Source organism: Parasteatoda tepidariorum, chromosome 12 (genome assembly GCF_982258835.1).
Source record: "Parasteatoda tepidariorum strain Cologne lab strain chromosome 12, Ptep-v5.0, whole genome shotgun sequence".
Taxonomy (NCBI): domain Eukaryota; kingdom Metazoa; phylum Arthropoda; class Arachnida; order Araneae; family Theridiidae; genus Parasteatoda; species Parasteatoda tepidariorum.
This window is the reverse complement of record NC_141766.1, coordinates 21,946,193-21,973,810: the sequence shown is the minus strand read 5'-3', so window position 1 is coordinate 21,973,810 and position 27,618 is coordinate 21,946,193. Positions and strand designations below refer to the sequence as shown.

General features: G+C 26.2%; 1 protein-coding gene across 2 annotated transcripts in view; it reads right to left on the bottom strand.

Annotated features, from left to right (window-relative positions):
• Cad96Cb (protocadherin Fat 4-like Cad96Ca) overlaps positions 1–26,567 on the bottom strand; it is a 116,826-nt gene extending 90,259 nt beyond the window's left edge. The window contains exons 1-2 of one of the 2 annotated variants that reach the window (XM_016065600.4): positions 26,061–26,417; positions 6,631–7,168 (exon numbers count right to left, since the gene is read on the bottom strand). The gene's annotated coding sequence lies outside the window, so the exon portion shown is untranslated. Of the gene's footprint in view, positions 1–6,630; positions 7,169–26,060 lie in introns of both variants that reach the window. The other variant, XM_016065607.4, reaches the window with a different exon arrangement.
• Positions 26,568–27,618: the final 1,051 nt, after the last annotated feature.

The following is a 27,618-nucleotide window of genomic DNA, read 5'->3' as shown; positions in this document are numbered from 1 at the left end:
AAATATGTATATCACAATTTACTTACACTTCACTGATTTCAGGTTCCTTGTAGAACAAGTGTGAGCTGTATTTTGTCATTTTGTATTTTGTCACAGCTGTATTTTGTGTTTTGCTATTTTTTACACTTTGAACCCTTCTTTTTATGAATGAGCTTTAAATATAACTGTTGTCAAGATGATTATGAATCATTATATTGGAAAATCTGTTGTTTCAAAATAATATTCAGAACATTAGTTCATCACAAACGAAATAGCAAGATAAATCCCGTAGCTTTATGCACTTAGAACCAGTTAACAGTTCTAAGAATTCTTAGCTCTAATAATTTTACTTTACTGACTGTTTTTTAGATTATTTTTCTCTTGAATCAAATTCATTAGGAATAGTCTTTTTGTAAAATTATAACTAAGAACACCAAACATCAACCAGAACTATTGCTTCTGGTTAATGTTTGGAAAAATAGCAAAACATTGAAAAAAATTCAATTATTGCTACCTTATTTGGAGCTCATAAATTTATTGCGAAAAGTTTAGGAAATTTTTGTGATAGGTTACTTGTGACTCTAAAAAATTGATGTTAAATAGTACTGCATTTGTTTTGGGATGAAAAAAAAAACCTTCTTTTTATTCTTATATTTATATATATGTAGAAAGTTTCTTAATTACTTTTACTACATTAATGAAGCTTCTTGATGTTGTCGTGTGAGTATTTTAAATCTATCTATGTTGTGAAACATTTTAAAACCAACAATGTTGCAAAATATTTTAAATTTAACTAAGAGGATAATTTTCTCTTTCAATTATTATCTTAAATTGTTAAATCTATGGGCACCCCTTAAATCACAATATTGTGTAAATTTTTAGCAATTTAATGACATAGTCGGCTAGACCTTATTATCATCAATATGTTTTTCCATTAACTGAACTGTAAAAACTAAATTTAGAAAGAAAAATTGTTTAATTTAAAACGCGTTTAAAGTTATAACAAATTTAGTTAATATTTCAGTTAAAAGAATCGGTATCATAATGAAATCGATATCATAGTGAAATCGTTAAACCAGTATTTAAATACCATAATTTTTAAGGAATGTTGCTTTGTACTGAATTTTACAAATACAGATACGGTTTTATGATAAAAAAAGACTTAAAACAATGCTATTAGAGTGATTAAATAGCGATGGATAGGAATATTTATTTTTTAATTCGTTTTCGCCTATTTTTAACATTTTTCCATTAAAATATACATGTTAAAGTATCTCGGCTGTGATGCAATACATTCATTTATCATGATATTTCAACATCTCTTCTTGGAACAGAAAACTAGTGTTAATAATATTACTCAAAGTAAATAATAATAATTTCTCAAACCCAACAGATGGCGCTCTGCGCATTAATGTAAAAGGATTAATTGTAGTCAGTTCCCTCCATGGCACTGTAGCATTAACATCATACCTTTTTTTGTTATTAAATCTATTTTCTGTTGAGAGTGTTTTGTAATGATTTGAACCCCGAGATCATCGTATTTAACAACAAGATCACGTGACAAACTTTTAAAAATATTTTTGAATTTTCATAATTTTTAACAAGGTTAGTGTTAATGATTCTGACATATAAAAATATTTTTATAATATTCATGATCAGATTTAAAATTACTGAATCTACATAATTAAGTAAGTTAGCTATCGAAAAAAAGTCATCTTTGTATTTTCGTAAACATTCTATCTATGCTAGTAATATTCCGCTTTACAATTCGTTGGGTTTTCCCTTTAGAATTTTAAAATTAAATGAAACCTGTTAAAAAATTTAAACCGTGGTTAATTTATTTAAAATGCAATAAAAGATAATATTGTTGAAGATAACAATCCTTGCTACATGCGGAATTTATGCTTCAATAACAATTTACATCTGTGATTACAAATTTTGTTTCGACTGATGACAAGAATTACGGCAATCGATACTTCTATTTTTAATTTTAAAACTTATTTTTAATGCGACATGTCTTAGTTTATATTATATTTTATAACCGTCGTTGAACAGCCGACCGAATATTTGGGTTTACGACTACCAATGTTCAACTCCGTAGCCTTGTAGTTTTGAGCCCAATCCAGAAGACAAGGAAACTCCTGGATAAAGTATTGGGAGAAATTTGCCTTCGTGGAGGACTTTCTGGTGGTATTAACCCTCATTTGCGTTTCATGTAGAGGAAGACCGCGAGAATCTCCCGCGGTTAGCCTGGCTGCAAGGGGACTCTAACCCATGATCCGTCAACCACTGAGGATATTTCACGTCAGCACTGTGGTCAGTGCAAGTCGGATGCGAAATTCGTATCAACCAGGGTCGAACAGGGTTCACCTTATTGAAAGGCGAACGCTCTATCCCCTGAGCCATCGCGGCTCAATGTAACATGTCTGTAATTTTCCTCACGTTGCTTGCAAAAAACTGTAAATAAAATGCTTGTTGATGTAGTATAAACAAATTGGGTTTCACAATTAATCCCACACATTTATTTTAAGAGTTACAAAAGTTGTCTTATATTATAGTAATCTTTATAATATGTAGGATATTTTTGTTTAAAATTTTATCATTTTAAGCATAAAGCTTTTGCTTATAGTGATTTTTTTTCATTTGGATCTTAAAAAGTTTAAATAAAAAAAATTAATAAGTTATCGTTTGTTTTTGAAAAAATTATCTAAACTTGATAAAGAAAATTATTTTATGACTTTCGAAAAAATATGAACTAACAAAATAAATGTCAAAAATAAATTAAAAAATACATTATTTATACGATATTAAAGTTCATAATTAATAATAACTAATTAATTGTAATTTAGTTTAATTTAATAGTACATAGCATAGTCAGTAATAAAAGAGAGAGAAAAACAAAGCAAAATAAACATTTTTTTTTATTCTTGAAGTCAAAGAAATATCTTGATAATAGAGAAAGCTAAATTGAATAGGAATAAATCAATTTACCCTGTTACTCCAAATACAGATCAATTTAAATGACATAAAAAAAACGAAAATTATTTCGTCTGTTATTGTTATAGACCAATTACAACAACAATTTCAGTTGTCAAAACTTTTTAAGCCATTGAAAACTGCAATAATAGAGTTTCCTCGTTCAATTGAATGTAAATAATTGCAACGAATTTTACCGTTGAACATTTAAAACAGCTTTTTACATTATATTTAAAATATTTTTGAAAGCTTTGGTAACCCACTTTTCAATTTTAAATTGTAACTGTCAATTCCTTAAGAAACCATTCATTATTAAAAGAAGGCTTGAGGAACACACCCGAGTTCTAACATCACCTTTTGCTCTTATTATATCCGGCCTGCGGAAATCTTTTCGCACTCTTCCTAAAACCGGTTAGTGGGGATTATATACTTTATGTCGGGATGTCCCGTTAGGAAGCCCCAAAACAAATACTTTCGTTTCATAGCGGAACTGAAAAACAATTTTCTTCTTTTTCGCATTCTATGTAGGAGAAAAAAACTAATCGCTTCTTTCCGCTCTACTCAGATCTTTAAAATCTCAATAATCAAATCCATCGGCCTTTTTAGGTAATTCATTGAGGCTCGCATAAATCCACGTGACGTGATTGCTTTTATTTAATTTAAAAAAATTTATTATGAATATGGAAAGATAACTTATCATTTTTTATCTTTATTAATTAATTAGTTAAATAATTTTATTAATTATTGTTATACACTAATGATTAGCAATATTTTGAATATCATAAATTTTAGGGTTTTATCTGCAGTCAAAATTATAAATAAATTATAATTTGATACATTATGTCATAAAAGATTAAAGCTAACAATTGATTGATTTATGTTAATTTCTTTTTTCTTAGCGGAATTTTTTTTTTTAAAAAAAAGCAATTTTCTTCCTTTTTTTGTATAGATTTTCTTCGTTTTTTTCTTCTTTTTTTTGGAATTGATAAACAATTTTCTTCTTTTTCGCATACTATGTAGGAGAAAAAAAATAATCGCTTCTCTCCGCTCAACTCAGATGCTTAAAATCTCAATAATCAAATCCATCAGTCTTTGTAGGTAATTCATTGAGGGTCGTATAAATCCACCTGATGAGGTTGCTGTTATTTAATTTAAAAAAAAATTAAATAATTATTAATATGGAAAGTTAACTTATAATTTTTATCTTTATTAATTAATTGATTAAATAATTTTATTAATTAATTATTTTATTATTAATCAAATATTTTTAATTTTGATTGATTTATGTTAATTTCTTTTTTCTTAGCGGAATTAAAAAACAATTTTCTTCCTTTTTTTTTGTATAACTCAACTTCGTATATAATAAACTTCATATCTCAGAAAAATATTATTTTGCTAGGGAAGCGAGAGACAATTTTAAATCTCGTATATAATAAACTTGATATCTCAGACAAATGTTATATGGCTAGGGTACCGAGAGACAATTTTAAATGTGTATAAAAAACTTCATACCTCAGACAAATGTTACATGGCTAGGGTACCGAGAGACAATTTTAAATGTATATAATAAACTTCATATCTCGGGCGAATATTATTTGGCTACAGTTCCAAGAGACAATTTTAAATATCGTATGTAATAAACTCCATACCTGAAACGAATATTATTTGGCTTATTGGTACCGAGAGACAATTTTAAACCTCGCTTATGATTAACTTCATATCCCAGACAAATGTTATATGGCTAGGGTACCGAGATACAATTTTAAATTTTATATATAAGAAACTTTATACCGCATATCGTATATAAAATTTAATATAGGAGTTCATCATATGGATCATATAATGAACTCATACCGTATATAATAAACTTCATAGTTTAGACCAATGTTATATGGTTAGGGTACCGTGAGACAATTTTAAATCTCGTATAAAATTAAAAAAATTATCGCAGACAAATGCTATATAGCTAGGTTACCGAGAAACGATCTTAGATATCAGATATAATAAATTTTATACCTCAGACGAATATTATTTGATTAGGGTACAGATGGACAATTTTAAATATTGTATATAATAAACGTCATACCTCAGAAAATTACTAATTGGCTAGGGTACCGATAGACTTTTTTAAATATTATATATAATAAACGTCATACCTCAGAAAATTATTAATTGGTTAGGGTACCGTGAGACAATTTTAAATCTCGTATAAAAAAAATTTTTATCGCAGAAAAATGTTATATGGCCAGGGTACCGAGAAACAATTTTAAATCTCAGATGTAATAAATTTTATATCTCAGACGAATATTATTTGGTTAGGGTACCGATAGACAATTTTAAATATTGCGTATAATAAACGTCATACCTCAGAAAAATATTAATTGGCTAAGGTAGAAGGAGACAATTTGAAACCGTTGTCACAACTTGCTAAAATTTGTGAACCCCGTGGTTAAATAAATAAAACGTACAATGATTTATGAATTTCAAAACTAGGAAACGAATCTTTTAATTATCAAAACATAGAACTTATAAAACTTCTTCTTTCATCTGTGACAGTTTATTTTCTCAACAGCTGACTGTTAGTGACCCGTATCTAGTATGGATGTTTTTCTTTTAATGTCGTTCCAGAGCAGGATGTTTTAAGCCTCACTTGCCTTCCAGATATAGGGGCTTTTTACAAAAACAAACCCAAAACAAGCCTCTCATTGTAATCTTTTGTACCATCTGTTATCAAATGAAGGTATATGCAATTTTTTTTTTTTTTTAGATTATATAAGAGAAAGAGGCACAGTGATTCACAGATTAATGTTTTCAAATTTTCGCGATGAAAAACAGAAATCAATATGCATTAAAATATTCCTAAATGTTTATTTTAACAGTTAAATATATATTAACAAGTTTCTAATAGTTTTCAAAAGAATCACCTCATGTATTTGAATCTCTGTTACAATAATGTTAAAAAAAAGTCATCTTTAAGAAACATTTTCTAATCATTATACCAGAAGAAAAAGAACGGACACAGGTTTGGTCATTTTTTATAAAAATAAATATGTACTTTGAGATTTTAAAAAAAAATTATTTATAGGGTACGTTAAGAGGAGTTAAAAAAGAACATTCAAAATGGCATCTTAGTTTTGTTCCTAAAAGCTCTCATTAAATAAATATACAGAAAGTATAAAGAAATATTTAGGTTTATTGGAGCAGTAGTTTTAACAAAAGTGTTCCACTTGTGTTGAAATTTAGTTTCAAGATAATATAACTAAACCATTCTGGTAGCAAGTAATATAAAAATTATTTAAAATTAAAAAAAAAAATTTAAAGCAACTAAAATAAAATAAAATAATTTAAAATTATTATAATCTGAATCTTATGAAGAGAAAGAAAATTTGAGTAATTTTAGTGATTATTGATTGAAAAACCTGAAGTGATTCTTTAATGAAACTCATATTTCAGAATAATAATAACACTGTTTTTTCCATAACTTATTTTTTCTAGAAATATTAATATTTTTACGATGCTATTATTTATTATCCCATATCTAATTATTTTAATAATATGCGAAATCATTTTAGTGCAATAAAAACAAGTTAAGTTGTAGATTTCCAAGACTTTACATACCTAGTTTTTTTATACAATCATACTACATATCTCATAAAGAATTTCAAACTAACTTACCTACTACTGCCTGTATAATAAACCAATCATGCAATGGCAATCAAACTTTATGATACATTAAATGTATCATTCCTCGTGATAACTTAATATCACAATCTTATTAATATGTATCTAAACACAAGATTGTAGCTTTTTAATTATTCTTGGCACTTTCTCTTATTGAAAAAATTTTTTAATAACGCAGATTAATGAGGAATATTATCCATATTTTACATAATTGTATAAATAATCCCTTTTGAGAACATACATTCTTCAGTAATATCGATCATTTAAATACAACTGTAAGACTAATAAATTTGACATAATTTCATATATATGCTTATATGACTTCTAATAAGCACTTATATTTTTCTTCATATATTCTTTATATGATATTTCACTTTTTCTGTAACGATGTTTTTGATTTATTTTTGCGCGGATTTACTCATCAATGCCACGATTCAGAATATAATCTATGCATAACAGTCAAGTGCAATTTTATTTCTCTTCAAACTTCTCAAGCTAGTATGTAATCCAATGAAATTTCATTCTAAATTACCTGTAAAAAGAAAAAAGAAAATATTAGTAAATGAAATTTTTGTAAAAAATATGCTTTCATAGAGTCAAACAAATTCTAACAAATATCAACTTTATAAAAAAATTTAAATAACTATATTTGATAATGTTACTTTATCTTATTTCATACATTATCCAATTTCATCTAGTGAAAATCATCATTAAAAAAAATTTTGCCATTAAACTTTAAAATTCACTTCTAATTGCACAAGATTATTTTTTGAAGGAAGCATTATAAACTAATTCTATATTATTTCGAAATTAGTTTGCGTTAACTATGAAAGATAGTTTCATGATGTTTATTATAAATTAAAAACATTAATAGGAAAAGGTATTGAAATTTTTTTAAAGCGTATATGTTTTACTTTTATTTTTAAACAAAGTGTCTCAATAATATTTCAGGAAATCTACTCAAATGAAAATATTTCACCCTCCATCATTGAGTATGCAATATAAAACCATCTATTTCACATAATTTGAAATATGGTGTCAATTTATTTTTATTATGTTTTTATCAAATTATGCCATTATGTTTTCAATTTCACTTAGTCACCACAATTACTTAGATAGTAATGACTCATAAACATTTGTAAAATATATCTAAACTGGAGGAATCTAATTCAATGTGGCAATTATGTTAAATTTTGCTTTAAATGTTATGTTAAATGGAATGTTAAATTTTACCATAAATATAATATGATTAGGCATTCCGCACATGCATATTAACTTTATTTGACAAAATAGAAAGATTGCTACGAAGGAAATAATTAGGAACTTTTAAAGTTTTAAAAGAAATAATAGTGTTTAAAAATGTAAAATATATACAATTTTGGAGTATAGTTGTCACCATTTTTGGTGTTAAGATAAACTAAATAAATTAAGTACTTAACTGTAATCATCGTGCAAAAAATTAGTTCAAATAATTAATTATTAAATGATTTAGTGCAATTATTAATCATTAATTGAATTAATGCAAATATATTACTATAAATATGCTTGTTTTTTAAACAAATTGCTTTTTGCAATGAAGCCATCAATTGATTCTAATGCGCATATGTTGACGGTAAACAAATAAACAAAAAAAACAATAAACAAGTAAAATTATGACAGTAAAAAAGTAAAATAAATGTGATTCCATGCACTGTAAAAAAATTAGTTTACTTCATCATCAAAAATAGTGACAATAGTTTACAATGTATTTTTAAGGTGAATTAAAATTCAGATTTTATAAAATAACAAGAGTAAAGTAAGACTTATTTAAAAAAAAAACTTAAAACAATGTTCACACAAAAATAAGTATTTTGACTATATGCTAGTTAAAAAAATTATTCATATACATTAATTATATGTTCATATGTTGAATAATAATTTTAAGAATAAAATGAAATTGCACATACCTGAAATTAATAAGTGTACTCCAACATGAAGATCTTTTTTCTTAATAGTAATTTCTATGCTCACCGTTATACAGTCAATCATCTTTTCCTCAAGAGATTTCTCCAAAAAATATGTCCAGTAGTAAATCAAAGACATGTTAAATTAACTTTAATGACAAGCATTATATTTTCCAAGCAAAAATTCATAACACAAGGAAAAAGGTACGTCAAAGATAGAAATATGATCGAATTCAACTTACTTTCGATCGATATTTTATTTTACTTTAAGGAACATTTGAAGTCATCAATTGAGCATCATCATACTTAAATTTCCATTTAATTCTTATATAAGGTGACTAAAGATTAAATTACTTATCATACGAGCTTTTTACCATCGTTATAAAAATGTAATGACGTTTAAATTACTTTACAATTTACTCTTTAAATGATTGCAAATAGCAATATAATTAGTAAATTGCACATAAGAAATTTATTTTTTTTCTAATGCTACAAATGTGGGTAAGGAATTTATTTATTTTGCTTCATTTGTGTGTTTATTTATTTATTTATATATTTATTTATTTAACCATTTTATTTATTTATTTATTTATTTATTACAAGAACGTTTGCTTAATTTTAATGCATTAACTTTCGATATTAAACTAATTCCGATGACGTTTTTCAACTCCCCTAGAAGTATGTCGCAATTTTTAAGTGACGTCCTGCTTTACATAACGTTTTCTTTTTTTAACTTTTACATTTTGACAAATAATATACAAAAAATGTCATTTTTAAAATACTGTAGCTTTAAGAGCAAAACTAATTTCATATTTGAAATCCCACACCCGAAAATTAGGCAATATCACGTATTTACATAAATGCAACAAAAAATGTGTTACCAGTGTTGCTAGTAGATACCTATTTATTTTTAAAATCGTCCTAATAATTACTTACTTATCCTCTATGTGCCTTTGGGCACTTAAGGCCTCTAGCATATCCCTCCAACGCCTCCTGTCTCTAGCAATAGATCTTGCTTCCTCCCAGTCAGATATTCTACATTCTTTTAATTCACCCAAAAACATGTGCTGGATGGTAAGTCTGGATCTTCCTCTTGTTCTTTTACCATCAGGGGCCCATGTAAGCGCAACAGATGTTATTTTTTCCTTGGACATCCTAAGGATATGTCCGAGCCAGCTCCATCTTCGTTTTTTAATTTCATCTTCTATTGTTTTTATTTTAGCTTTCTTTAATAGATTTTGACTTGATACTTTGTAAGGCCAGAAAATTTTAAAAATAAATCTTAAACATTTGTTTTGAAAGGTTTCTAATTTTTGCATTTCGATCTCAGTCTGTTTCCAGGTTTTTGCGCCACATAATAGTACTGCTCTAACAATAGCTTTGTAAACAACTATTTTTGTCTTTATTTCAATAATAATGTCCTAACAATTTCCTAATAATTATTCCTTATTATAAACTTTTTTTATTACTCAAGTTTTCTTTACTATTTACTTTAATGCAAAATCAAAGTGACAAATTCGTTTATAGAAGTGGGATCAATAGTTAAGATTGGGATCAATAGTTAATTGATGAATTGCCACATTTAGTATATTTAGCTGAAACCTTAAGGTGGCCACTATAATGCGATTTAACTAAAAACGCCGATTGGATAAAATATAATAACTACAAGAGAATTGACTTAAAGACATAGAAAGAATTATTCCTTACCATCAACATTTTACTAGGAAATTTTCATAAACACCAATAGAATTAAAATGGCATATAATAAATGCAACAAGGATGTTGAAATTAAAATCTCGATTCAAACAAAGAAAACTCCCCAACCCAAATCCTTAAGTATTTACAGACATTTCAAATGATTCACAACCTCATGAATATTTACACCACAACATGATCGATTAAGTAAAATCAACTCACCTTAAAGTTACAGTTATACGTTCCCATCAATACAATTTACGATGCTGAAATTACAAGCAAGTGAACCATGAAAAGGAATGTAATTACCACTTACCTTTCATGCAATCTTCAAAAGGTTTTCTTAAGGTTAACCTGTGTCCGAGCGATAATATTTTTCCATGCGCCTCACGTTTTTAGATAAAAATCATTCTAACTGTTGAATATGTTGATTTTATAATGCGCTATTCAGATAGAAGACAAAGAAAGATGACAAGATACTTTTAATTTTTATGAGAATTTATGTTATTGTTTTTCTTTAGAGGAATTAAATGAATTGAATTAAATGAATTGAATCATATGAAAGTTTTCTGGGAGCTGTTTTTCTTCACGATAAGAAATCTCTAAAGTTTTTCAAAAGAAATTTAAAATTAATTTTCAATTTTATTATTTCTGTGAATAATTGGTTACACAAATACGCCAAAAAAATTTAAATAAAATTACCGTCTGTATGGTAATGACGTTTCAGGTAAAAATCATGATTCTGGTAATAAAAACCAAAATATACGGCATTTAAAACATTTATTCGGTAAATTTACCGTTCATATGGTAACGGTTTACTGGAAATTCTGTTTTTTTTTTTTTTTTTTTTTTTTTTCAAAATTATAGTTTTTATTATCACACATATAATAAAAAAAAGAAAACTGCAAAGTGAGTTAAACCAAATAAATGGTGCTTATGCCTTTTTCTAAGGCATCTTGAAAAAATTGCCTTATTTTATTATATATTATAAAGCTTTATTTTCTTGTTAATTTTACCAAAAGCATTTTAAAAGCAATTCGTCAAAAAATACCGATATTTGGTTGTATCCATAGAGCTAAAAACACAGTAAATTCTACCATATTCAGGTAGTTTTGGACATATATTTTTCTCAATATAAATCCACTAAGTTGATACTTGTTGAAAAAATAGAAGAATATCTTTCATATATTTTAAATAACGCCCATCATGCATGTACAACGTCACTAATTTTGTCACTCCTTTAAAACACAATAACATAAAAAAAAAAAGATTGTAAAGACTACCCATTTTATTCTTATCTAATTAAGTGGCAAAGTGACAAAAACTCATTAAGTAAAGCGATTTATGGCATTAAAACAAGTAAAACGTGCCTTTTTCCTCACCATCACATATTATAAAACCATATTTTATTGTTAATTTTGACTAAATCATTTTAAAGGAGATTTGGTAAAAATTATGACACTTTTTTGGTTTTCCCATAAAGCCAGAAATTTTACCATATTCTGGTAGTTTTAACCATTTTTTTTCCTCAGTGTAGATTTACAAAGAAAATACTAGCTGAAAAAATAGGAAAATGCCTTTAGTGTATTTTAAATAAAATGTATCATGTATTTAACAGCGTCGTTGGTTTAGCCACTCTTTAAAACACGAAAGCATTTAAAATAAAGATAGAAATGACTACCCACTTTACTCCTATATAATTAAGTGACAAAAACTCATTGAGGAAAACGGTTTATGACAATAGAACAAGTAAAAACGTGCTTTCCTCCTCTGAATAACTTGACCTTACAGGTGGGTTTAATGTTTCAAATCGCAAAATAGCCATGATTCCATTTTGGGAGACATTTAGTGTCATGTTTCTTAAGGATTAATCGAACAATAGAAGTTTATAAATATCACTATTTTAAAGATTCAAATGCATTTATAAAACATCAATGGAGAATACATTGAAATCATCGGGCTGTTCGCAACGTAAGTGACATAAGTAGGCAACAAAAGTGACAATATTAGAGCTGGGTGATGTATCGAGAAATATAGATGTTTTTTAGCATCACGATAATAATATTTTGGAACAAATTATCACGATATATAGTGAATAATATGTTTCATGATAAGTATTGAATATACAGTAATTATTGTCAATGATAATACCACGGTTATCGAGTATTATTGTGATATATGGAATATACCATGATCATTATAATATATGGTTTTGCCGCGTAAGTAATGTAAGTTAAAAAAGTGTAGTTAAACTAGAAAAATTGTGATACATAATGACAATCGCTACTAAAAATTTAGTTTTGTCTAGCACTATTCATTACTTCTGTGAATTAACTTTAATTATCATTGTTGGATATATCATTTTCACGATATATCGTGAATAATATATATTATGATAAGTATCGAACATCTAATAACTATTGATAATCATAATATTACAGTTATCGAGTGTGATTACAATCTATCTAATATACCGTGATCATTATAGAATACGATATTACCGTATAAGTATTGTAGGTTAGTTAACCTAGAAAAATTTTCCCACATATTACTATTAGAAACATTTAGTATCGTCTAGCACATAACATCTTTTATTGAGCTTGATTATCATTTCAATAAAATGACGGTTTATGAAATTTAAAATTACAAAGATGAAAATTCGAAATTGTTTCTTTTTAAAACTGTATAACAGAATCTGTCAGTCTTAAAAGATGTTTTTTTATTTAATTTTAAATTAGTTATTTTGAATTACTTGGTATTAAATTAATAGCTATTAAATAAAATAGTATCAAATATAGTATAAATATTTAGTTAAATATATTTTATTTGAGTATATAGATTAAGTATTATTCACTTAAATAAATATTTCTTCAAATATATACTTATTTTGATATCTCTCCATTCAAAAATCTATGTATTTCGATATGTTTAGTTGAATAAGGCATTTTCCTTAATGCGAATATGCATGTTGATCTTTACACGATTAAATGTAAATATTAATTTGAATATGTATTTAATTTGAATTTATTAAAATGCATTTCAAGGGAACTTAAAAGGGAAACGAAATCAACTATTTGAAGGGATAAGATAAATAAAATTTAAATGGAAGCAATAAATTAATCGCAATTAAATAACTTAATGTCAAGTATAGCATCGAAGTTTATTTAAGAATATTTTACTTGAAATTTATTTATTCAAATATACATTTATTCTAATATATATTTATTTTAATTACTCTTCCTTTAAAAATCTATTTACTTCGATGTTGATTTGAATACGCATTTATTTTAATGCATACACAGTTAAAAATTTTAACACAATTAAAAATATATATTAATTTGAATCTGCATTCAATTTTAGATTATTAAAATGCATTTCAAGAAATGCTTAACAGTTAATAAAAATGAGCTACTCTAACGATGCAAGACATAAAAATTTTAATTTTTTAAATAATTCATAAATTAGCAGCATATAGACCTACCATTTACAACCAAAAAATAATTAAAAAAATAAAACAGAATAAAGCGGATAAAGGAGAAAAAATAACAAATTTTACAGCAAGAGTTTATTAAATAAAAAATTCTTTAAAAAATTATTTTAAAGCTATGTATAAGGCAAAGAAAAAAACGTTAAGTTGCTAGACTATTTGTAAAAGATTAGTCATTAGTAAGAACTATTCGACTATAATTTTCTACACTTATAATTGAATGATGTCAATTATAATCGAAGACATTACTTAAATATGTAGTAATTATTTATATATTATAAGAGCAGTAATTACTTCTACAACTTAAGTGTCTACACTTGAACTAGTAAACAATCCGATCTTATAACTACATTAACTAAGTTACTCTAAACTCATAATTCAACGACTACATTAATCTCAACTTATAAATTAACAAACCATATTAATCTAAAATTATAAGTTAACGAACTTAAACTTAAATCTAAACTATTTATACTAATCTGAACTTATATCTAAACTTTTTACTAAATTAACTCTACTAATATAAACATTACTTGTATGTGTCGTAATTACTTATGTATAAGCGTAGTAATTACTTATAACTTAAACGTCTACACTTGAACTGATGATTAATCCGAAATTGTATCCACATTAATTATAATCTAAACTCATAACTCAACGTACGATATTCATTTCAACTTATAAATTAACAAACCATATTAATCTAAAATTATAATTTAACCAACTAAACCAACTATAACCTAAACTTACATCTAAACTAGTTATACTGATCTGAACTTATAGCTAAACTTTTAATTAAATTAACTTTACTAATATAAACTTTTAACTAAAGTTGGGACTGAACTGAAGATTTAGACTAATAACTAAACTTACAATATCAATCTAAACTTACAATAAAGTTATAACTAAGCTTAACTTGTAAATACGGAATCCTGAAAGAAATGTATTCAGTTTTTCAGTAAGTTTTTACTACATTTAAAACGGGGTATATTTTTTGTATTAATTATACATAAATTTCTACATTGTTTTGAATTAATTTAATATGTCTACATCGCTTGCTTCTAGATCACACAGGGTAAGAAGTATTTGTTGAAATTTCTGAGAATAATAAGGTTGAAAAAAGATGGAATAACTGTTTACGAGTGTTTGAATTAAAATAACAGGAGTATAGTACTGAAAAAAGAATATACACAATAAGTTTATTCTCAAACATTAATCTTACATTTTGGTATTACCTTTTACCTTTAAAAAACATTTAAGACAAGCAATTGAAAGTTAAAACAATATTTGATGTAAGACAATGAATCCGACAGTATATTGCCTCAATTAACTTGATCTGTTTAAGTTCCGATCTATTACCACCACAGTACGGTAAAAGTAAACAAAACCCAAAATATCAATCTTGATTGAAAAAATAATTCCGTTTTTTTTACATCAAAGTAGCTTCACCCAAACATGCTATACAAACAGAACGCTTTTGGTTGTCATGGTTACCTTCGTGACTCAATCTGGATTGCACGTATCTGTGTCTGTAGACAAATAAGATTTATAAGTGCATTTTGACTAGCGGTGTTTTGTGACTTGGCGTTCACCAAATGCGAAATACATATTCAACGAAAAAATAATGTTTTTGGACATATACTTTTGCACTTTTTACATCTTTGAGCGAAAAAAGCATGGAAATAATTTTATTTTACAATAGTGTATGAGACTTTAACGATAGCTAAATATTAATTACTTAAAAATTAATTCTCAAACGTATTATAACCTATTTTTCAAAAGTATATCATAAGTTGTTGTTTTTTAATTTGTTTCGTATTAAATTTCTAAACGCGTATAAATATAATATTGAAAACATGTAATTTCGTTGGCGTAATGAAACGTGCAATAAAAATCTGAACAAAACTTTCAAAAAACTTTTTTGAAATAGCCGATTAATTTAATTTAAAAGATATTTCATAAGTATTTTAAAATATTAATCAATTATTTTGTTTTGTTTTTTTTTATAAATCGCCAATTAATCTTGATAATTCGACAACGCGTAATTAAAATTGATATAAATTAAGTTTAGATTAGTTGTATAGAAAAAACTGTTTTGCAGGGAACATTTAACTAATAAATATTTTTGGAGACATACTTTTTCAGTTTTTACATCGTTTAAAGAAAAATGCATAAAAAAAATTTTTTTTACAATAGTGCACACAATTTTTTTTTAATTTAACGATATCTAAACGTTAATTGATAAAAAATCAATCCTTAAGAAAGAGAGAACCTATTTTGTCAATAGTATATCATAAGTTTTTTTTATTTATTTTCTTCTATAAAAAATTTCCTAGCGCATATAAATATAATATTGAGAACATGTGATTTCATTAGTGTAACAAAACGTGTAATAAATATCCAAGCAAAACTTTTTAAAAAATATTCCACAGTTAGCTGATTAATTTGGCTAAAAAAATATTTGATAAAGACTTTGAAAATGTAACCAATTATTTTTTTTTTATAAATTTTCAATTAATCAATAAGGCAAAAGGTAATTGAAATTGATGTAAATAATTTTCGACAAAAATTAAAATAAGAAATAGTGCCATTAGTTTCAGTTTATATTTCGGATTTAACGATATAAAAGCATCAATGGATGAAAAATCGATTATTTGAAAAAGGTAAAACCTATTTTATTAATAGTGTAGCATACGCTTTTTTATTATTTATTTATTTATTTCCATTTAACTAAAAACATTCCTTGTAAAATGTCTTAACGTATAAAAACATAACAGTGGAAAAAAGTAATTTCATTTGTGTAATAAAAACCTAAACAAAGCGCTCTAAAAAATCTTCTTCTATTAGCTAATTAATTAAACTTAAAAATCATGTATTAAAATTTTTAAAAAAGCAAAGATTTTGTAGGGTTTTTTTATAAAACCTCAATAAATCTTGATAATTTGTCAGCACGTATCGAATTGAGAAAATAATTTTCAGTTGTTCAGTTGTAAAATGTTTTAATTTAGAAAAAATTAAATAAATTTCAGGAAACGGAAATAGAACATTAATAACTTTCAACATTATTCTTATTTGTTTATGAACATCACCATTTTCCAATTTTAAATGTATCTAAAAGTAATATAATATTTTAGTGATTAGAAATTAACATTTGATTAAGAAACTAACTAGAACACTTAAAAACTTGATTATCTTCTTACTAAGTAACCGTAAATTATAAATTATTTATAGGTCAAATATAGCAATTTATTTTTTCATTGGCATAAAGAATGTTTTAATTTAGAAAAACTTAAATAAATTTCACTCAGCGAAAATAGAACATTAATAACTTTCAACATTATTCTTATTTTTTATAAACAATTACATTTTCCAATTTTAAACGTATCTTAAAATATTATCATATTTCAAAGATTAAATATGAACTTCTTTCAGTCATTAGAAATTAGCATTTAATTAAGAATTTAACTAGAACACTTAAAATCTGGGTTGTCTTCTAACTAAGTAAACGTAAATTATAAACTATTTATCGGTCAATGTAATCATATCCCAGGGGAAACTTATAGCTATCGCGTGACCTAAGAGGAGAAACAGAAAGACGATAGGAAATACTACTAGGTTTTATTATTTTTTAATCAAGCGGTTTTTCATTTATGACTTTTTTCTCAGAATGAACGACTTATTTCCGACTATCACGGTATTACGTCACAAATCTTCAAACATGAAGAATACATCTAATGACCCAAGCTATAATTTAAAGTTCATCTTAATGTATAAATATCAGATCAATGGGATTTAATTGATGTAATAAAAAGATCAGTTTGGAGAAATAGTTATATTATGTAAGTACTACTCAATTTAAATTCAAATAAAATATGAACTGATACTTAAATACATAATAATACAATAATACTTAAATACAATAATAATACATTAGTAAAAAAGTTCAGATTAATGAGAGAATGACAGTTCTGAATCTATTTTATCACTAATGAAATTTAGAAAAAATATTTTTATTTAAAATCATCAGGAAACAAATTTTTCTACAAAAAATGTATTACATTATTTATGAAAAAAAAAATAAATACTTCAAAACTATTTTATGAATGTCTATCACCAGATTAATAGTAATCGTTTCATAGAAATAATTTTTATCGTGACTCAATTACTTTTTATTAATCCTTTATTATTCGAGAAATACTTTTATATTTTAAATAAAATAATAAATTCGATTATATATTCACTGAAAAAATAATATAGTCAAAACTACCAGAAAATAGCAACATTTACCGTGTTTCTGGCTCAGTAGGAACACCAAAAAAAGCTTTAATTTTACCGAAGGTCTTTGATACCGATTTTGGTAAAATTAACAAGAAAATATGTCCTGATGAAGTAGGATAAAATATGGTAAATGGGGTAAAATTTAAAATTTTTACCATGATGCCAAAATATTAATTTGGCCATGGCATTAAAACCACTTATTTTGCTAAATTTATTTTTCATTTTTTTATTTTTTAATAAATGTGAGATAAAAAAGAACTATAATTTTGAAAACTCAAATTTCCGGTATACCGTTACTATATGAACCAAAACAGTACCAAATTAATGGTTCATGTACCATATATTTTGGTTTTAATAATTACAATTACATTTTTTCAGCAGAAAAGCATTATCTGATGATGATATGATAATTTTGATAGTTTTATGCAAAATTTTTTCTCCGTTTTGAAAGGAATTTTGTATTGTAAAATCAATCAAATAAAATTTAACAATTGTAACTTCAAAATTTATTTAAAAACCTTAATAAATAATAAATATTGCTAGGAGCTGCAGAAAATTATAACTCAGAAATATACAAAATCCAAACAAAAATTATTAAATAAAAGTTTTTGAAAAACATTTTTCCCTAAATTTCAATATTAGCGTAATGATTTCGGTAAGTTAAATTAAAATTATATTTAAAATATCTCTGTGATATCTCAGCTATCCACTATATACGTAGAACTTTTAAAGTTAAGGATATATCAGATTTTTATATCCTAAAATAATAACTCGGAAATACTCATATCTCGGATATTATCATACGTTGTAAAATCATAACTCGAAAAAAACTGTAACTCAGAAATATATAAAATCCAAACAAAAATTACTTGATAAAATTTTTTTAAAAGCATTTTTCCTTAAATTTAAATTGTAATATAACTATATCGGTCAATTAAATTAAAATTCTATATAAACAGTCTCTGTCAATTATTATCTACGTAAAACTTTTAAGGTTAAGGATATATCACATTTTTAAATATCCTTACACAACTTTATCAAGGTAAACTATTTGGAAAAATTATAGTTAGGTGATCAAAAGCTTTAATAAATGAAATAATTCTTTTAACAAAACCTTTTTTCGTAATATTTTTACAATTTAAACTTAATTTATTATTCAAGTTCTAAAAGTAGCTAGGAAAGTAGGTTCCTGATAGGGAAGTAGGATTTTCAAAAAAAATTTGCTGATAAAATCTTTAAAAAAATCCTTTATATATAATAAATTAATAACATCTCTGTTAACAGAAAAATAACACAGATTGCTTCAACATTTTCTATAACTTAATCCAATTGAAATCGTGTTAACTAATTTCAGAAATAGATAAAAGAACATAGAATTATTTTCGTAGAGGAAAGTTATATTTAAAAACTGAAAAAAAACACCCTACAACTTCATAAAACAATTTTGAATAGAAAGGAAAAGCAAAAAATCACATATGATTTTACAAATAAAAAAGAAAAATTTCTTTTTTCCAATAGAAACAATTGATTTGAGAATTTAGAGCAAAATGATGTATGAACAAAGGAAACTGCACCAGCCATAAACGGCAAACCTAACTCCCATGACAAAATTTATTTAACATGACTTTGTAAATATAACATCTGAATTCCGACAATTCCGTGACCATAGAAAACAATACAGTTTCTTTTTACAAAATAAAGAAAATATTGAATAAGCTTTCACCTTTTCAACATACTTTTAAAAATACATCTAGAATGTTTAGTCCAGGGAAGTTCATCCTCGCTTACCCCACTAAAGTTTGTTGGGGTCATCCCACTAAAATTCAAATAATCCCTATACTATTGCAGAAAAGTACTGGAATATATTTCTCTTAAAAAATAAATAGTAATTTTTTTCTGTTCTTTTTTATCACAATGCAAATTTCTTTTACTTTATTCTTAACAATATTTTGTAAAACATCATGTTCAGAAGACAAACTAAACGTTATTTAAAACTAATTGTTTGGCTGATGAACCAGAATAATATTTAAATTTGCTATATGGTGTAATGTTAAACTACATTATTGTATTTCTCAAATTTTATTATATGGTGCTATGGTTCATCTTGAACGAAAGTAAGGTTTAGTGTTCAATTATCCACAAGGTGCTAAGTTGAAGAACATTATCGTACTTCTTAAACTTTATCACATAATGGTAAGGATCAAATTGAAAGAAAATACGTTTCAATTTAATACCCCATTAAGATTGTAGCAAATCTGCACCACAAACGGACTCCAGATACTGTTTATCTGGATTAATTTCGAACCGAGTTTTCTACATCATTTTGAAATTTCAGTTTTTAATAATGACAAAAAGAGATTTTTACTTAGAAATGTAAAACTTAGAAGAATGTAAATGCGGAATAAATTATATTTAAAAAAAATTCAATTAATTGAACTCAGTTAGTTATTATTAATTATTTTAACCCTTACATAAAAAAATAAATTATAAATTTCAGGTTTTAGCACTTTTACATATTGTAGGATATTTTTATTGTGGACATTTCTGGTTAAAATAAATACATAATAAAATATTATTCTGGTTAATAAAACCAAAATGTACGTTATTTGACCCATTCATTTGGTAATTTTTCCGTTCATATGTAACAGTTTACCAAAAATTCTGGTTTTCAAAAGTAAAGTTATTATTATTACCAAACTTATTACCAACATTTAGGAAAAAAAAGTTAATTCGACTGAATAAATGGTTTTTATGCCATGTTCTAAGGTATCATGATAAAATTACTACACTTTACAAAATTTCATCGAATATTATAAAATAATATTTTATTGTTTAATTTTATAAATAAGATTACAAAAGCGCTTCGGTAAAAATTATCGAACTTTTTGGAGTTCCTATAGAGCCATAAACACTGTACATTTTGCCAAGTTTTTGAAATTTTGACCATACTTTTTTTCTCAATATGTACCATACTTTTTTTCTCAATTTTCTCAATTCTCTCTCTCCACCACCCCCCCCCCAAAATGTAAAAATTCCGTTCCTGTCAACTAATTCACAGGTTATAAATGTTTGTTCTTTTTGTTATTTTGAGGGGTGAATTAAAAATATAATAAATTGGGGGGAATACCCCCATTAGTATAAAATTATTTCACACTTCTAAACTTTAACCCTTCTCCAGAAATGGCAACATTCCCTCCCCCCTTAAAGTTCCCTACAGACTATCCCGGTGCTGTGATAAAACTAGGAAGATATTAATACATGAATGTACTCATTTAATATGGGAAAAGTATTTTTACTGAGCTTACAACGACATTTGGCTACAAGCCAGCTTAAGAATACTCATGTCGTAAAAATAAAGTCAAAGAAAGGTTTTTAACCTTTGTAACATACCGAAAGCATACTCACTAAAAAATTATATTTTATATCGAATAGATAGTCTGAAAAACATGCATTTAAAGTTAAATGACAATAATTTTTATCTGAAACAGACTATAAATTTGTTTCAAGCCAAGTTGAACTAATAAAAATTGTTAAACTAATAAAATAATTAAAGAGAACTTTTAAGAGAATAAAAATAAGAATAAAATAATTAACACATTATTGAGCAAAGGTTACGCAAAATCATTTACAATGTCAGCAAATGAAATAAAATAATTTTATTTTTTATTTCATTAATTTAAGGAAAACTTTTAAGAAAGTAAAAGTGAGAATAAAATTATCAATATATTAGTGTTATTTATTGTTAGGCAACGACTGCGCAAATTCCTTTACATTGTCAGCAAATGAAGGAAAATAAACTAATTTTTTTACTTGTATTTCCCAAGAAAACTTTTGTGCGAATTTAACTACTAAAATTATCTAATGATCAACTAGATTTTTTTTCGTAATGTTTGAATCAATCAATTTGTTACAACAAATTCATTAAAAACAAAATATAAAGATATTAAAAGATAATTTATACGCATTTTTTCGTGTATGAAACATTTTCTCGAGCAAGATTTTGATTCTTATTATATGTATAAAATATCCATATTATTTTAAAAGTTATTAAATCACAACAGAGCGACTAACACACGAGTAAATATTTCTTATTTATCAATCTTAATCAAGTGTCGCGTCTTTGTCACTGACATTAGCAGTATCTTATATATTTTTTTAAATTCATAATCACTATTTTTCATAAATTGTTACGTATATTTATATTTGCATTGCAACTTGTAATTAAAATAATGTAAAACAAAAATGACGAAATTTACAAGTTTTTACCATTTAAAATAATGATTATTATCTGACTTTTTAAAATAGCCTTTATTTTTAAACAAAGCTTCCAGCTACCTCCATTTTCATTAACGGATTTTCCAATTTAATGTCTTCTCGCCATGTCTACTAGGAATTGTAAAGAAAAAGTGTAATAAATATGGTTTTATGACCGTGCTGTTTCGTAGTAAGTGTAAAATTTGGTAATTCTTTCATGATACCTTAAGACATGACGTAAAAACCACTTATTCGGTTATAATTACCTTTCAGTTTTTTTTTCTTTTTATGAAATATGAGATGATAAGATCTATGACTTTAAAAATTATATTTTTCTGTAAACCCTTTCCTTAAGAATGAAAAAATTGCCAAATGAATGTTTTAAATGCTTCATTATTATCAGAATTATAGCTTTTTTTTTTTTTTTTTTACCAGAAATGTCATCAACGAATGAGTACGACAACTTTGCCAGAATATTTTTTCTCCGAGTAGAATACATGTTCAATAATTGTAGAAAGACAACTGTTTTATTACGTTGAAACAAATATCTGTGGTGTAAAAAATTAGGCATAAATTAGGTAGAAATGGATCGGAATGAGGTAGTTGTAGTTGTTGTAGTTCATTTACGTCGCTCTAGAGCTGTACAATGGGCTTTTGGCGACGATCTAGGAAACATCCCTGAGGATGATCCAAGGACATGCCATCGCAGTTTTGATCCTCTGCAGAGGGGACGGCACCCTTGCTTCGGTAGCCCGACGACCTGCACGCGAAGTCGAGCACTTTACGGTAGAACAGTTTAACGAGGACCAATACTGCACACCCTCGGTCCCTACGCAGACTAATCCAAGTGGTCACCCACCCGCACACTGACCGCAGCCAATGATGCTTGACTTCGGTGATCTGCTGGGAACCGTGTCTTAACGATCAGTCCTCTGCGGGACTCGGAATTACGTTTGAAATAATTAAGAGAAAGGCTACCCTCTACATAAAAACTTAAATAAGAAATAAATATTTTAAAAATAAATTTTTTACTCAAGCAATAATCTAAAAGAAGGTTACTAAATTCATAAATCTCAGTTGTGAAATTTAAATTTATTAAAATTAAGTGGATATTTAATGCGATGAACTAGATGCTATACTGATTAAGTCTACAGAGAGGATTCATGGATTTTAAGAGATTTTTGAAATGAGGCATGACAGTGGCAACATAGTTAGTATTGAGCACAAGCTGTCTTTACTTCTTACATAAGCTGATACCTAATTTTAATCGGGATGGGCTTCAATCCGCTACTAAGGATCGAACTCAAGTTCTTTGCTATTGCAGCTCAGTATCTTTCACCACTGAGCATTTACGACTAAAATCTTATACCTCAAAATCAAAGCTTTGAATCTAAACTTCAAAAGCACCTTCTATTTAAACTCAAGGAATATCATTTCTGAATATCATGTTTTACCATTAATAAATGTTGGACTTATTTCAAAAGTTTAACACTTGACGACATCTAAAATTGAGATTTAAAACAAAATAATCAAAAGCCATCATAACAACTAGGTTAGTTTCTTCCCTGAAAGTACTTTAAAGGAACCTAAAGTTAATAGCGAACATATAACGAAACAACACAATAAAATTTCCATTTTGTATGTTATTTTTCCATTGTCGAATCTTATTAGTATCTTACAGAAAATTCAGGCCTTTGAAAGTTGTTTTTCCTCCCGATGTACACAAAACTAATTTCTCTACAACTTGTTTTTCCGGCATGGATTCTCAATTTTATAGACCGCTATTAACGTATTATTTACTATCGCTTAAATTTATGTTTACACAATTATGTAGAAAATTTAAACTAATATTTTTTCAATTTAATAAAAATTTCTAGCTTTGAAAGGTTTTTTTTTTCACCTTCTACTGTTTTTAAGCGTTTTGTGTACTTTAAGCAAAACTTAACCTCTAGCTACAGTTTTTTCCCCGAACGATTCTTAACACCGTTGGCGATGCCAAACAGATTCATTTTAAAATTTTAACCGTTGTCCATTAAATATTCAGCTCTACTATGAAAATTTTGAACTCAATAAGCATCTGTTTTTTCCTTTGTTGACTTTTAAGTGTATTCTACAATAAACTTAACTTTTATAATTTTTATTCTTCTTAAACGATTCTTAACGTCCTCTTGAAAAAAAAATTTATGATTTCCAAGAAAAGTATATATCTAAGAGAAAATCTAAGAAGCAAAAATATAAAAATAAGATGAAAGCAGATGTTTTGATACTATAAACAGTACATACTAAAACAGAAATGATTTAAATTTTTTACACGTAGGGCTACTCTTGTAGCATTAAAAAAGCTGCCTATTTGTCAACTTTCACGCTAAAAATTAAATCCTTAACACAGAGAACTCAGCATGTACACACCATTAATTTGTCTTTTTAGAAGAGTATGATTTCTTAAAATGGATGCCATTTAAACTCCCGTTCATTTGTGACAAAACGGGGTTATGATTCTAGGATTTTTAAATTATATAAATTAGAATGTTAGGACTGAGTTTTATATGATAAAAACTGCTTTTATGAATGGCATCATGTCTTGCTAACTTATCCACAAAATATATTTAGTGACAATGTCTACAAGGTCACCATGAAAGTGTCATACTAGAGCATAATATTTTTTATTTGCTTTTTGGAAATCCCATACTGCCCCACTTTTTTTTCTAAATGCAGAATACTGTTGTTCTATGTGAATACATAAAAATCTTCGGCCAAAATAATAATAAGCCAAATTTTCAAATTGTTCCAAAGAACGTTTTTGCCAAAAAACGCCTCGACTTCCATATTAACCGTAAGATATTCATTTGTATTAAGCTCTTATTTACTTATAATCGTAAAAACCTGTAAAGTATATAATAATTGTTAGGAACAGATCTATGAAGTGTGGCTTATCACTATATTGCCCCAAGCCCTACATATGATGAAACTAAGTAAGATGTTAAACTTTGAATTAAAAGAAAAATCAACTTTTAGCTGTCGATTGTTTAAAAACAAGGGCTCAAAGTCCCTTTTATGAAATAAAATTATAGTACAAATGATTGTAAGGTCATTTGAAAGAAAAAATCCAATTTATGTCAGGAGGCAATTGAATCTTTTGGCAATCAATTCTAATGGCAATTAAATCTTATTGAAAATAAGTAAAATTTTATTAATATGAAAATAATATAGAAATGAAAAAAATTATACAAGTCATTATGGTTGTAGATAATTTTAAAAATTATTATTATATTATAATATTTTACGAAGAATTACCACCTTTGTTTCAGAGAACATCTTATAAAAAATAGTTTTCTTAATTATAAAAATTAGCTATTAAATATTGTCTCAGTTGAAATTTAAATCCCCGTATATAAATAAATTACATTTGTAGAATATATAAGTAAGTTATTGTTAATCCTACATTAAAGGAAGAAATCTTTATGATTTTTTTTTTTCTTACAACTTTACACAATTATTTTATAATAACCGTTATTTGCTTTTGCTATTATTTATAATTAGTTATAACGCTTATTGTCATCCAGAAATCAGTCTAGAATATAATTTTTATAACTGTTATTACGTATTATAAAAAGAATAAAATGAAACTAAAAAGAACGTTAATGGTAAAGTAGTATAATTTAGTATAAAATTTTCAGCTATAGAGAAAACTATTCAAAACTTAAAATTATTACAATGTGACATAATTAATTAGTTGTTACAAAAACTTAAAAATAGAAGGTACTTACCAAATAGTTATCCGTTTACATTAGAACCACAAAATCTTCTTAAAAAGGAACATTAAAAAATATCTCATTCAAACACCGACAACTGTCAATCAAAATTAACACAATTCAGTTGAAAAAATCCTTGTTCATTAATTCATTTTCGAACACAAAACGATAACAACACTCTAAAGCATCGCCAAACTGACAAAAATTAAAACGCCGACACAAGAAAAAAAAATCACTTTTTTAAACTGAACGAAAATATAGAGCACAGTAGTTTCCAATATTTTTCTTTTGTTTTTGTTATTCTTCTTCCAACTAAACTAGACTGAATTTCTCCCTACACCTGAATGAGATTCTCAAACTCTTCTGAAAGGTGAGTTCGTTTGAAGCGGAAGTCCCTACTCTTCTCAGCACCTGGCGGCGTTTTGTGACGTCATAGTAAGCACAAGTAGCACCATCTGCTGGTCTTTCTTTTTTCCCGGCATAAACAGCTTCTAAGCAGGTAAACTTTCGCCCTGCTTCTGTAAGGTGGTTTACAAGTTTATTGGAAAGTCATCTTTATTTGACTATTTGTTTTTCATTTTTTTGAAGCTATATAGAGAAGAAACACCTCCATTTTTTTTCTATATTTGTAATCGATAAATATTAATTGCAATAATTTAATTCAATTTTACTAATTAATTATATCCTAATTTTTATTAATCTGTAAACACTGAAAAGAAACGTATAGTCAAAACTACCAGAATATGATAAAATTTACCGTGCCAGCTTACTTACCGTACAAGTTTATTGGAAAGTCATCTTTATTTGACTACTTGTTTTTTATTTATTTACTTTTTTTTTATTTTGAAGCTATACAGAGAAGAAACACCTCTATGTTGTTGGGTTTTTTTTTAAATTTGTAATCGATAAATATTAATTGCAACAGTTTAATTCAATTTTAATAATTAATTATATCCTAACTTTTATTAATCTGTTAACACTGAGAAGAAAAGTATGGTCTTCTCAGTGTTAGCAGATTAATATTTCTTTCTTTCTTTTATAACTTCTCTATGAGAATATGATAAAATTTGACGTGCTAGTTTACTTACCGTACAAGTTTATTTTAAATTCATCTTTATTTGACTACTTTTTTTTTTGAAGCTCTTTAGAGAAGAAACACCTCTATGTTTTTTTTAAATGAGTAATCGATAAATATTAATTGCAGTAATTTATTTCAATTTTATTAATTAATTACATCCTAATTTTTATTAATCTGTCAGCACTGAGAAGAAAAGTATGATCAAAACTACCAGAATATGATAAAATTTACCGTGATAGTTTACTTACCGTACAAGTTTATTGAAATTAATCTTTATTTCACTACTTGTTTTTTATTTTTTATTTTGATGCTATATAGAGAAGAAACACCTCTATGTTTTGTTTTTTTTAATTTGCAATCGATAAATATTAATTGCGATAACTTTTTTCAATTTTTTTAATTAATTATATCCCAATTTTTATTAATCTGTTAACACTGAGAAGATAAGTATGGTCAAAACTACCAGAATATGATAAAATTTACCGCGCTTGTTTA